Source organism: Chiloscyllium plagiosum, unplaced genomic scaffold, assembly GCF_037043375.1.
Source record: "Chiloscyllium plagiosum isolate Xiang-an unplaced genomic scaffold, Cpla_swu_hap1 HiC_scaffold_16, whole genome shotgun sequence".
Classification (NCBI taxonomy): domain Eukaryota; kingdom Metazoa; phylum Chordata; class Chondrichthyes; order Orectolobiformes; family Hemiscylliidae; genus Chiloscyllium; species Chiloscyllium plagiosum.
Window position 1 is genome coordinate 7,271,903 of NW_028270154.1, and position 12,484 is coordinate 7,284,386.

At 42.8% G+C, this 12,484-nt stretch overlaps 1 protein-coding gene across 1 annotated transcript in view; it reads right to left on the reverse strand.

Moving 5' to 3' along the window:
- The window catches only part of LOC122556420 (uncharacterized), a 91,156-nt gene that overhangs the window by 63,184 nt on the left and 15,488 nt on the right, over positions 1-12,484 (reverse strand). The window lies entirely within an intron of this gene.

Genomic DNA, 12,484 nt, shown 5'->3' on the forward strand with positions numbered 1-12,484 from the left:
CATTCTAACCACTGTTCCACAATCCAATCCATTTCTTTTGACTTTTATTGCTTATTGTCCAACCCCCTATCCATTTTCATTTCAGGAAAGTCTGTTACAAATACATTTAATTACTTGTTGACCTATTGACATCCATTTAATGAATCTTGGTTATATTTTAGCACTGTATGTACACCTAAACCCTGTGAATGGTTTGAATACTGCAGTTATGATTACTTTATCATGGGCAGTTAGCGATAGGAAATAAGTGCTGGCCTAGCCATGCCCACATCTTGTAAATAAACAATGAAATAAAGACATACTGGTTGCCTCATCCAATGTTTTGAAGAGAAACACACCTTTCACATTTGTCTTGGTGACGTCATTTGCTGAACCAATTTTAAACTTTAAATTAAAATTACCACCACAAAATGTTTTTTTTTTCCAAGTTGTGTTTGATAATACTCAGTCCCTTGACTGCCAGGAACAATACTTTGTTAATGTTCTCCCAATGACAGATATAGGACCGATATCAGAGGTGGGTTCTTTACTCACAGTGTAGTAAGGGTGGGATGCCCTACCTACAAAAATAAATGTCTGGATGATAACGGAACAGTGTCGGTTGGCTGGGCTTCAGATCGGTTTCTCAGATTGACGCAACATCGAGGGCCGAAGGACTTGCACTGCGTGTAATGTTCTACGCATCTAAAATATGTCAGTGGATGAAATGCACATTAGGCACCTAGAAATTAAAATTTAAATTGTTCTTCCTTAAAGCACAGGTCAGCTTTTCTGCCCCTGTCTTGTATTTATATTGGTCTTCTATATATGACACTAACATCTGCAACACTAAAATTAGAACTGTCCTAATTCGTTTGAACATATAAACAAGGAAGTGAAGTAGACAATTAAGCTCCTGGAGTTTACGCCACCGTTGAATAAGATCATAGCTGATCCATTAAAAGCGTCAAACCGACATTCCCAATTAACTTTCACACCTTCGCTCACCAAAAATCTATCTACTTCTGCTTAAAAGTATTTAAAGACTCTGCCTTATCAGGAAGAGAGTTCCAACGACTCATATCCTTCGTCAGATTTTTAAAAAAGTCCTCTGTTGAAAATGGGCCATCCGTTAAACAGTGACCCTGAATTCTAAATTCTCCAATGTGAAGAAACATTCTTTCCAAATTTACCCTGTCATGCCTCATCAGATTCTTAACGAGTCCATGCGTAGCTAATGCAAAACAATCTGCAAAATTATGTTTACATTTTTTGAGAAACCAAAGGCTACAAAATGATATGCACTTGGGCAAAAATCAGTACAAAAGTGCAGAGAACTGCCCTTTCGGGTGAGTAACGGAGCTGTGCTACACCCGGACGAACAACTAATACTCTGAGGATATGCGCAAATCCAATGATGGGTCTTCAGGTTTTGTGCATGGCGTGCCTTACGTCACTGAAGAAAGTGACCCCATCATTTACAACATTTGAAGCCTGATCATATCTATTGGTCACGTTAAGACGGCTGCCTAACGCGATTAAGAGTTTGAATTTTGGGAAACGTGCTGCCACTTGTCTCTGCATCCCTTGTAGAACATACCTCGTAACAAAAGTTCTGAGACAGTGGGTCACGGCCAAACACTTCAACATAATTCGGGGGAATCTGAAGGTTCACGCTGGCCTTTTGTATTCCATTGAGAGAATGCGTTGACCCCAAACAGCAGCCCGTATCCAGGGAGCAGCTGTGACGGTGAAAAACGTTCCTACTTCGGTGGACTTTAACAGCCAGGATAACCAAAATCACTAGAAAAATGGACGAGATCGTCCCTAAAGCTATGACTAAGTATAGGCTCAGGTCTGAGGGCAGCCTGGCATCTTCAGTTAAACTACTGACTTCAGAAAGGGTTTCATCATCACTGTCCGCCAATGATAAGATGATGTTGATAGTGGCAGTCAGTGGGGGAAGCCCATCGTCTTTTACCAGGACAACCAAGCGTTGTCTGATTGCATCTTGCCCCGTAATGCGGCGGACTGTCCAGATCTCTCCGGTGTCCGGAGCAATGGTAAAAAGACCAGGGTCAGTAGCCTGAGCCAGTAGATAAGAGAGCCTTGCATTGGGACCTGAATCCGCATCAGTGGCTGATACCTTGGTCACCAAGTAACCCGGCTCTGCTGATCTCGATACTGTCTCCACTGCTGTCGACCCATATTCCGGTATTGGTGATATAATGACCGGGGCATTATCATTTTGATCCAGAATGACCACGAACACTGCCACATTACTGCTCAGCGGAGGAACACCAGCATCTATTGCTTGGACCTGGATTTGAAACTTCTTCAATTCTTCGTAGTCAAAAGAACGCTCGGCAGATATTACACCGCTGTCTGAATTAATGGTGACATAATTAGACACAGGGTCGTCACCGACTTGTGTCTGTAAAATAGAATAGGACAGTCTGGAGTTCTGATTTAAATCCGAATCAAAAGCTGGTACTGAGTAGATGGAACTGCCAATGACATTGTTCTCGGTAACATAGGTGGTGAATGAAGTCTGTGAGAAACGTGGCGGGCTGTCGTTTACATCAGAAACCTTTAGCTGAATGGTTTTGTTGGAGGTGAGTGTGGGCGAACCTTCATCCCTGCAGGTAATGGTGATGTCATATTGAGAAACCATTTCTCGATCGAGTAAATCTTTGGTGACCAATCGGTAATAGTTCTTAAATGTTGAATCCAATTCGAAAGGAAGCTTCTTTGGGATCTGGCAGTGAGTGTTTCCATTCTCGCCCATGTCCGAATCAGTGACACTGATTAAAGCTAGTACAGTCCCTGGTATGGCATCTTCCGGAACTGAACTGGACAAAGATGTCACCGTTACTTCAGGTGCATTATCATTCACATCATTAACCTGCACTATCACATCGCAATGCACGGGTACAGATCCTGCACCTTTGTCCACGGCTTGCACACTAATCTCCAACTGCTTTGCTGATTCAAAATCGAGATGTCTTTTCACTCGAATCTCTCCAGTTGTGGGGTCCACATTGAACAGTTCACGCACTTTAGCTGAAGCGTGGCTACCAAAGGAATAGACAATTTCTCCATTGGAACCTTCATCTGGATCAGTGGCGTTCACTTTGATCACCAAGGTTCCTATGGGCACGTTTTCCATCAAACTGGCACGGTAAAGGGACTGGCTAAAGGCAGGCACGTTGTCATTGGCATCCAGTGCGTGAATGAGAATCTGTGCAGTGCCAGACCTCTGCGGGGTGCCCCCGTCAGTGGCGGTCAACACTAACTGCAGTGTGGGCTGCTGTTCTCTATCAAGAGGTTGCTCCATCACCAGAACTGGAAGTTTAGCGTCCTCACTGCGAGTTTGTACATCCAAATTAAAATACTGATTAGGAGCCAATTGATAGCTTTGCAAGGAGTTGGTGCCTACATCGGGATCGTACGCCGGCTCCAGTGGGAAGCGAATTCCAGGCACTGCCAACTCGGATATTTCCAAACGGAGCTGTCCCTTCGGAAAGTGGGGAGCGTTGTCGTTTATATCCAGAATCTCCACCTCAACGTGATACACATTCAGTGGCTCCTCGATCACAGCCTCCAGCGTCAAAGTACAACCGAGGCTCGATCCACAGAGCTGCTCTCGGTCAATATTCTCCTGCACTACCAAAAGCCCATTGTCTACATTCACACCGAAGTACTGTATCCTGGGACCGGACACGATCCGAAAATTCCTAGTAGAGAGCTGCTTTACATTTAAACCCAAATCGGCTGCGATGTCCCCAACAAAGGCGCCCAGCTGCAATTCTTCAGGAATGGAATACCGAATCTGTCCAGAAACCAGATTCCAGGAGAACACTAAACACAATAACTGTAGTTGCCATCTTAACAACCAATTTATGTTATAAAATCCCATTTCTAGCACAACGCATTTCAATCCCTTCAGCACGTCACAGCGCTGCCCACTTTACTCCTTGGAATAAAATGATTACGCATCATTTTTCAAAATCCAAAATAAACAGCCATAATACCTGAGCTTGAGATACATTCTCCGGGGCAATTTTGATAAGTCTTCCCAATTCTTCCAAAATCACTAAAGGTTGGGAATATAAAACGTTGCTACTCGCTATCCAATATCTCTCTGTATCAGATCCTACGTGATGGCGGATGGGACAGGAAGGGGGCAGTCTGGATCTCCAGTCCCCGTTCAGCTACTGATTGGTGGATGGAGACCCATTTGTCCTCGACCAATCACAGCTCGCAGCATTTCTTAAAGCTGTCAGGTCAGGAAACCGAACATTTATTGTTGTACAATCAAAATCCTTGATCCATTATTTTTGTGATCTAACTCTATCCGTCAAGCTACTCTCAAAAGAAACTGCAGAAAGGAGAATATCTGAAAATGCATCTATCTACACTCTCTGCTAAACACATATTGTTGTGCACGCAATTTAACTAGTGAAAGTGATTTTTTTTAACCAGAATCCCTTTAAGAAACTGTTTGAACGATGTACTTAATACACAAGTTTCACTTGTCGCATTGTGACTTATGATAGCCTTATGACGATCTTTTATCTCTAAATTACACATATATGATATGAAAACAGAAAAAGCTGGAAACACATCGTCTGGTCCCTTTAAAATGCTCAAATGGATATCCACCTTTCACAATGAGTTGAACAATTTCAGAAGCCCGTTTTGGCATTCTGTTCCCTCTGTTACACTCTGGGGGAGAGTCCAGTCTTTAGTAAACCCCAACAATACCTCCCTTTCAACAACAACATTCCAGGCTATCACAGGAGACCTAGCATCTGCACATCCTCTTTCCTCAGTATTCAACTCCCCAGTTACTTCTTCCAACTGAAGCAGCAATTTACACGCATTCCTCTCAATCTGGTTTACTATATTCACTGTTCAAAACATAATTTTTCTCTTTTCTGAGGGAAGAGATGGTCCGTGTGTCAAATATAGATTGCCTTACTGCTCAGTGGAACTTTGCAGGCATGACCATGAGCTTCCAATGGATTGTCATTTTAATCCTGCACTTTGTTCTTTCACTGACATCTCTGTCCTCAGTTAGCATCACTATTTGTGAAGCGCAACATGAACATGAGGAACAGCATCCTATCTTTTGATAGACACTTTACACCTGTCCAATTTCAGCACTGAGTTTAGTAGAGGAAGGCAATGGCCTCGTGTGGCTGTCAATTCAGAGAGCTAGGTAATGTTCTGGGGACCTGGGTTCGAATCCTACAATGGTCAATGATGGAATTTGAATTCAATAAAAATCTGGAATTGAGAGTTTAATGATAACAATGAATCCGTTGTCAGAAAAACCCATCCAGTTTCATTAATGTTCTTTAGGAAAGGACTGCCATCCTTACATGGTCTAGCCTATACGTAACTCAAGACCCACAGCAATGTGTTTGACTATTAACTACTGTATGGGCTAATTAGGGATGAGCATTAAATATTGGTCCAGCCAGTCACACACATATGTCATGAATGAATAAAAACAAAATTCTGACAACGACCTCTGCACCCATTTTGTTTCTTCTTTTTACTGTTTCAGGTTCTCGCTTTACATTTTTGTTACAACTTGTGATACATCTGAAGGCATTTTTTCCCCTTGCCCCGTTCCCTTTAGCTCTCGAATACTAGTTTTTAGGTCATTACATTTCTCCTGGCATTCATTTTGTTACAGACCTTTGTTTGTCCTTGTCTCACCTACTTCTTACTTAAATCCCAAAATACTTCTAACTTTTCACAGTCTAATGAGCAGTCACAAATTCTTCACAGATGTCGTCAGATTTGCTGAGTTTGCTCAGCATTTCAGATTTTAAGAAAAAAACAGATTTTCAGCACCTGCAGTTTTCTGCTTTTCCGTGCCAAAGTGATATTCACTCTCAATAAATATATTACAAGATACAGTTGGGTTCACAAATTGCATCACGTTAAATCTGCATTCAACTATCGGAATTGTTCTGCTAAATGATTATATTTTGTAGATTTTTGCTTTAAATTATTCGCTTTTAGATATATATCTATCATTTTATTTTTTGTACCCTGTTTTTCTGAGATGCATATTAAAATTTCATTGTGCTTTTTTCAGCTAGAAGGCACATTCTTCAACAGTACTTATCAATTTGACACAACTGAACCTCTGCTATCCCCACTCCTTCCACCACCTCCAGGGATTTCTTTTTACCATAAATACATAAAATCTAGTTCCATAAATGCACCGAAATAATGCCATCCTTTGGGATTGGATATTTATTTTCACCTTCAACTGCATTGGAACACACAGAAATAGTTAGCTATGCGTTGGTCATCTCCATTGTATGTAAGACCACAAGACGAAGGAGCAGAAGCAGACCATTCAGCCCATCGACTTATGTGCAACCAACTCAAACTTGAGGTGTATCATTTTTTCCTCTTTGAAGCAAAATCTCACCTCACTAATTACAGCGTTTGTACATTTTTCAGGAGGTGAGATGTGTGGAGTTTTCCCTTTCTCAATATATTGACTCCTGGCATTATATTTCAATGCAGAGGTAGTGCACACTTTTGAAAAGGCAGAGTCCCGCTTAGTTGAACCTAAGGTTGAACATGTCTCGTAGCGGAAACTCTGAGAAAGAGGGTCGCCTCCAAATACCTCCACATAATTTGGAGGTATCTGAATGTTTCTGCTGGCCTTTTGAATGCCATTCAATGAAGGTCTTGAATCGCAACAGCAGCAAGCGTCCAGGGCACAGTTGTAAACACCGAGCCGAGATCTGTTCTTGTGCACTTTCACAGCGAGGATGATTAAAACTACCAGAAAAATGGACGAAACTATTGCTAAGAATATCACCAAGTAAAAACTCAAATCGGAAGGGAACCCGGGACCTTCAGTTAAACTTCCGGCATCAGGAGGCAACTGTGCATCCCCATCCACCACCGATATACTGATCGTCATGGACGCTGAAAGTGGCGGTGTTCCGTTGTCTTTTATAATAATTATTAAACTCTGTTTTATTGAATCTCTGCTCTCAATTCTACGGACTGTCCAGATTTCGCCAGTATCTGGCGAAATCGTAAAAAGCCCAGGGTCAGTAGTCTGAATAATCTGGTAAGATAGGCGAGAGTTCTGACCAGAGTCAGCATCAATGGCAGATACCTTGGTAACCAGGTATCCTGGTTCTGCCCAATGGGACATTGTCTCTATTGCTGTTGAACCATACTCAGGCAGTGGGTGCAGAATCATTGGAGCATTGTCGTTCTGGTCAAGGATAACAACATCCACTGAAACGTTGCTGCTGAGTGCTGGGACTCCAGAATCCTGTGCCTGAACTTGCAACTGAAAGTTTTTAAGTTTTTCATAATCGAATGTTGTCCGAGAAAATATGACTCCGTTCTTCGAATTAATACGCACGTAGCTAGTCACTGGCTCGTCTTGAATCTGTTTAGTCGCAATGGAGTAAGATATTTGACCATTCTCGTTAACATCCGGATCAGACGCTGTCACAGAAAAGATTGACCCTCCGATAACATTGTTCTCCATCACATAGGCTGTATACCTGGACTGTTTAAAGCGTGGCGCGTTGTCATTTATATCGGAGACCTCCACCCGCAATGTTTTCTTGGAAGATAGTGGGTTCGAGCTTGAATCACTACAGAGGATAGTGATGTCGTACTTGGAGGCGGTTTCCCGATCCAGTCCCTGCTGGGTTAACAATTTGTAATAGTTCTTTAAAGGCGAATTCAACTCAAATGGAATGTTATCTGGGATTTGGCAATGGACCTGCCCATTTTCTCCTGAGTCTTTGTCGGTGGTGCTGATCAGAGCTACCACAGTCCCGGGAACAGCGTCTTCACGAACTGGACTGAACAAAGAAGTCACTAACACCTCTGGTGAGTTATCATTCACATCGATAACATCGACGTGTATGTGACAGTACACTGGCAGTGGCGCAGAGCCCCGATCCATTGCCTGAACATTGATCTCAAAAGCACTGTTTTGTTCATAGTTCAAATTCCCTTTCACTCTGATCTCCCCGGTTCTGGAGTCCAGATGAAACAACTCACGCACTGTCGCTGACGTATGACTGGTAAAAGAATATTCTATCTCACCATTGGAACCATCATCCAAATCAGTTGCGTTCAGTTTGATCACCACTGTTCCTTTGGGCACATTTTCATTCAGGCTGACCCTGTAAACTGATTGAGAGAAGACAGGAGAGTTGTCATTGGCGTCCTGCACCGTGATTATTATTTGAGCAGTGCTGGACCGCGGAGGGATCCCGCCATCCTTGGCAATTAGTTCTAACCTGTGGGTTGATTCTTTCTCTCGATCTAGTGTCTTTTCGAGCATCAGCACCGGCAGCTTCTCGTCCCCATTGCGGGTTTCAATGTCCAAGCCGAAGTACTGGTTCCCAAGCAATCGGTAGCTTTGTAGGGAATTGGTTCCAACGTCAGGGTCGTGCGCGCACTCGAGAGGGAAGCGCGCTCCCGGTACGGCCACTTCAAAGATTTCAAGGCGGATTTCGTTCTTTGGAAAATGGGGAGCGTTGTCATTTATATCCCAAACCTCCACCTCAACTCGGTAGACGTTCAAAGGACTCTCGATCACAGCCTCTACAGACAACAGGCAAGTGAGACTCGACCCACAGAGCTGCTCTCTGTCAATTGTCTCCTTCACAAACAAAATCCCGTTGTCTAAATTTACGTCCAAATACCTTTTGTTGGGACCGGGAGCAATTCGAAAATTCCGAGGTGAGAGCTCTTTCACATTTAAACCCAAATCCTCGGCGATGTTTCCAACAAAGGCACCCAGTTGTAGCTCTTCAGGAATCGAGTAACGAATCTGCCCCGAAACCAGAATCCAGGAGGGAAATACACAGTACAACAGTTGCCATTTTACCAACCAGTATATTCTATAATATCCCATTTCCAGCGACAAAACATTTCAAATGCTTCAGCGCAGCACCGCACCGTTTGCCAACTCGTCTGAATAAACTTCTCTATATATCATTTTATGTGAGGTATAATTTGCAATATACCTGTATTATTTGTACATCCTGGCCTTATTTGTGACGACCGTTCTTATTAATTCTAAGATCATCCGTAGATGTACGTGCAAATCGAAATAGAGCAACACACAGCTTGCTGTCCATTTTTACACTGTCGCCGATGTTAACGTTGATGGTGGATGGGGTGGGCAAAGAGATCTCCAGGCAAGTTCTAGCTTCTGATTGGTGAACGTAGGCATGTTCACATTCAGCCAATCACTGTCCTAGGCATTGCTTAAAGCTCGAATGTCTTTGCAAACTTTTGCGTAAAAGCAATATTTATGGTTGTACAACCAAAAATATTTCCACTTCTTTCGTTCAACATTTTAACGCCAATCATTGTTCTATCAAAGAGTTTTTAAACAATACAATAACATTTTCTGACAAAATAGCAAGGTTAATAATCTTGGTTATTATTGCAGGTAAATGGTACAGCAGTTTCTTTTTGTTAACCGTATGGCACGTACAGGTGACCCCATATAAAGTACATATATGAGATTGTCTGTTACGCAGGTACAAATTCTTTCGAAAACGATCACTTGCTTCCACTGTCATAGGTATTGATACACAAGAACATAAGAAATGTTATGAGTAGCCTACAGGGGCATTCGAACTTCTTCCCCCTTCAATAAGAACATGACTCAACATCTTCATTAATTGCACTTTTTCACGATCTCCCCATATCCCTTGGTTCAGTTCATGTGCTCAAACCAATCTCAATCCTGAATATACTTGACTGAACATCCACATTTCTGCTGGGTAGGAAATTCAGAATCCTCCGAGATATTTTTGTTTACTCTTTCATGGCATGTGGATGTCACTGGCAAGAACAATTTTTGTTGTTTACCCCAAATTACCCTTGCACTAAATAATTTATTAGGTCATTTCAGAGTACACTTAAGAGTCAATCACATTGCTTTGTGCCTGAAGTCACATGTAGAGCAGACTAAACAAGGCTGGCAAGTTTCCTTATACAAAGTACATTCGTGAACCAAATAGAAATTGTACAGCAATCGATGATAATTTCCTAGTCACCATTACTTAGGCCAGCCTTATATTCCAGATTTAATGGATTGAATTCAAATCCATTCGGACTCTGGAATACCAGTGATATACCACAATTCCACCATCTTCCCTATTTCTCTAGTTTTCTCTCCATGTTAGTGTTATATGACTGAGCCATCACCTTGAGATTATGACCAGTAGTATTGACTCAAGGGAGGGAAAACATAATCTCAGCGTCTTAAAACTCTTACTTTTTTATGTCGAGAACAATGAATTACTCTGCTATTCACAAGATACGGCAAGCATTATAAAACGTTTAAATAGAACAATAATTACAATGATAAATATAACGGATTAATCATGAAGGAAAGTATCTGGACTCGATCCTGGCTAGGGATGTTGAGATGGTGAGAAATTTGAAAAGCGAGGAATCTTGAAAACCCGGGCAAAATATCTCCCATCGCGTCATATCCACATGTACATAACCTCAGCTTGACATTTGTATATCTGCCAATAAAATATTACACCCCACCCACCCAGAAGGCGGGTGTCTCACCTCACTGTTAACAGTGTTTCTAGAATTTGCAGAATTCAACAGTGGTGAGGGGTCTTTGCCAGTAGGGGCGGCTTTTCCGGCATGTGAACTGCGCATGCTGCGAAACATGAAGTCTCTCTTCAGCGTATCTGAAGACGAGCACGTCTCGTAGCGGAAACTTTGAGAAAGTGGGTCGCCCCCAAACACTTCCACGTAGTTCGGAGGAATCTGAAGGCTCCGCCTGGCCTTGTGAGTTCTTGCCTCAAAACAACAGCAAGTGCCCTGACTCGAGCTCCGGCGGTCAACACCAGGTCTGTTTTTGTAAACCATAACGGCGAGAATAACTAAAATCACTAGAAAAATGATCGAGAGTAACCCCAAACCTATAACCAAGTAAAAGTTTGTAACCAAGCCCAAAGCAGCTCCTTTTGGTAAACTGTCCATTTCGGATAACATTCCTGTTTTACTTGGTTCCACTGATATAATGATGGTCATTGTTGCTGTAAGTGGTGGGCCTCCACTGTCTTTTACGATAATGACCAACCTTTGCTTACTGAGATCCTTGTCCAGGATACCACGAACTGTCCATATTTCCCCCGAGTCCGCTGAAATTGTAAATAGTCCCGGGTCAGTAGACTGAAAAATCTGGTAAACAAGGCGACCATTCTGGCCGGAGTCCGCGTCGGTTGCGGACACTTTTGCAACCAAGTATCCTGGCTCGGTGGATCTCGAAACTGTCTCTATCGCCGTTGAGTCATACTCTGGTGATGGCATTGTGAACACTGGTGCATTGTCATTTTGATCAAGGATAATAAACTGAACTGAGGCGTTGCTGGTCAGCGGTACAGCTCCAGAGTCCTGTGCTCGCACGTGAACCTGAAAGTTTTTAAGCTGCTCGTAGTCAAATGTTGCCTGCGAATATATCACGCCAGTTTCTGCATTAATCTGCACATAGGCGGATGTTGGTAAATCCTGATCCCCAGTTTCCAGGATGGAGTAGGAGAGTCGAGAGTTCTGGTTTAAGTCTGGATCGAAGGCTGTCACGGTGAAAATAGAGGAACCGATAACGTTGTTCTCCATCACATAGGCTGTGTATGAAGGTTGTGTAAAACGTGGCGTATTATCATTGATATCGGAAACTTCCACGCGGATGGATTTCTTGGCTGAGAGAGGAGGGATTCCTCTGTCGCTACACAGGATTGTAAGGTCGTACTCTGACGTTTTTTCGCGATCGAGTGGCTGCTGAGTGAGCAGCCTGTAATAATTCTTCACAGAAGAATCTAGTCTGAAAGGAGAACCATTTGTAATTTGGCATTGGACCTGTCCATTATGTCCCGAGTCTTTGTCTTCCACACTAAACAGGGCCAGCACTGTCCCAGGCGGGGAGTCTTCACTAACAGGACTGAACAGAGAATTCAAAGTTACCTCAGGTGGGTTATCATTAACATCAGTAATGTTAACCAGAACATCACAGTATACAGGAGTTGCGTAAGGCACCTTGTTCATCGCTTGTACATTAATTTCAAAAACACGGTTTTCTTCATAGTTCAAGTTGCCTTTGATTGTAATCTCCCCACTTCTGGAATCCACATTAAACAGTTCACGGACTCTGGTAGAGGCGTGACTACTAAACGAATATACAATTTCTCCATTGGGGCCATCGTCCAAGTCAGTTGCGTTTAGTTTGATGACAAGAGTGCCTTTCGATGCATTTTCAAGCAGCCTCACCCTATACACTGACTGTGGGAACACTGGCGCGTTGTCGTTCGCATCTTGTACGATAATAATTACCTGAGCAGTTCCAGATTTTTGAGGGACTCCCCCGTCCTTGGCAATTAGCACTAGCCTGTGTGTTTTTTGTTTTTCCCTGTCCAGCGTCTTTTGCAACACTAACACTGGCAATTTGCCATCT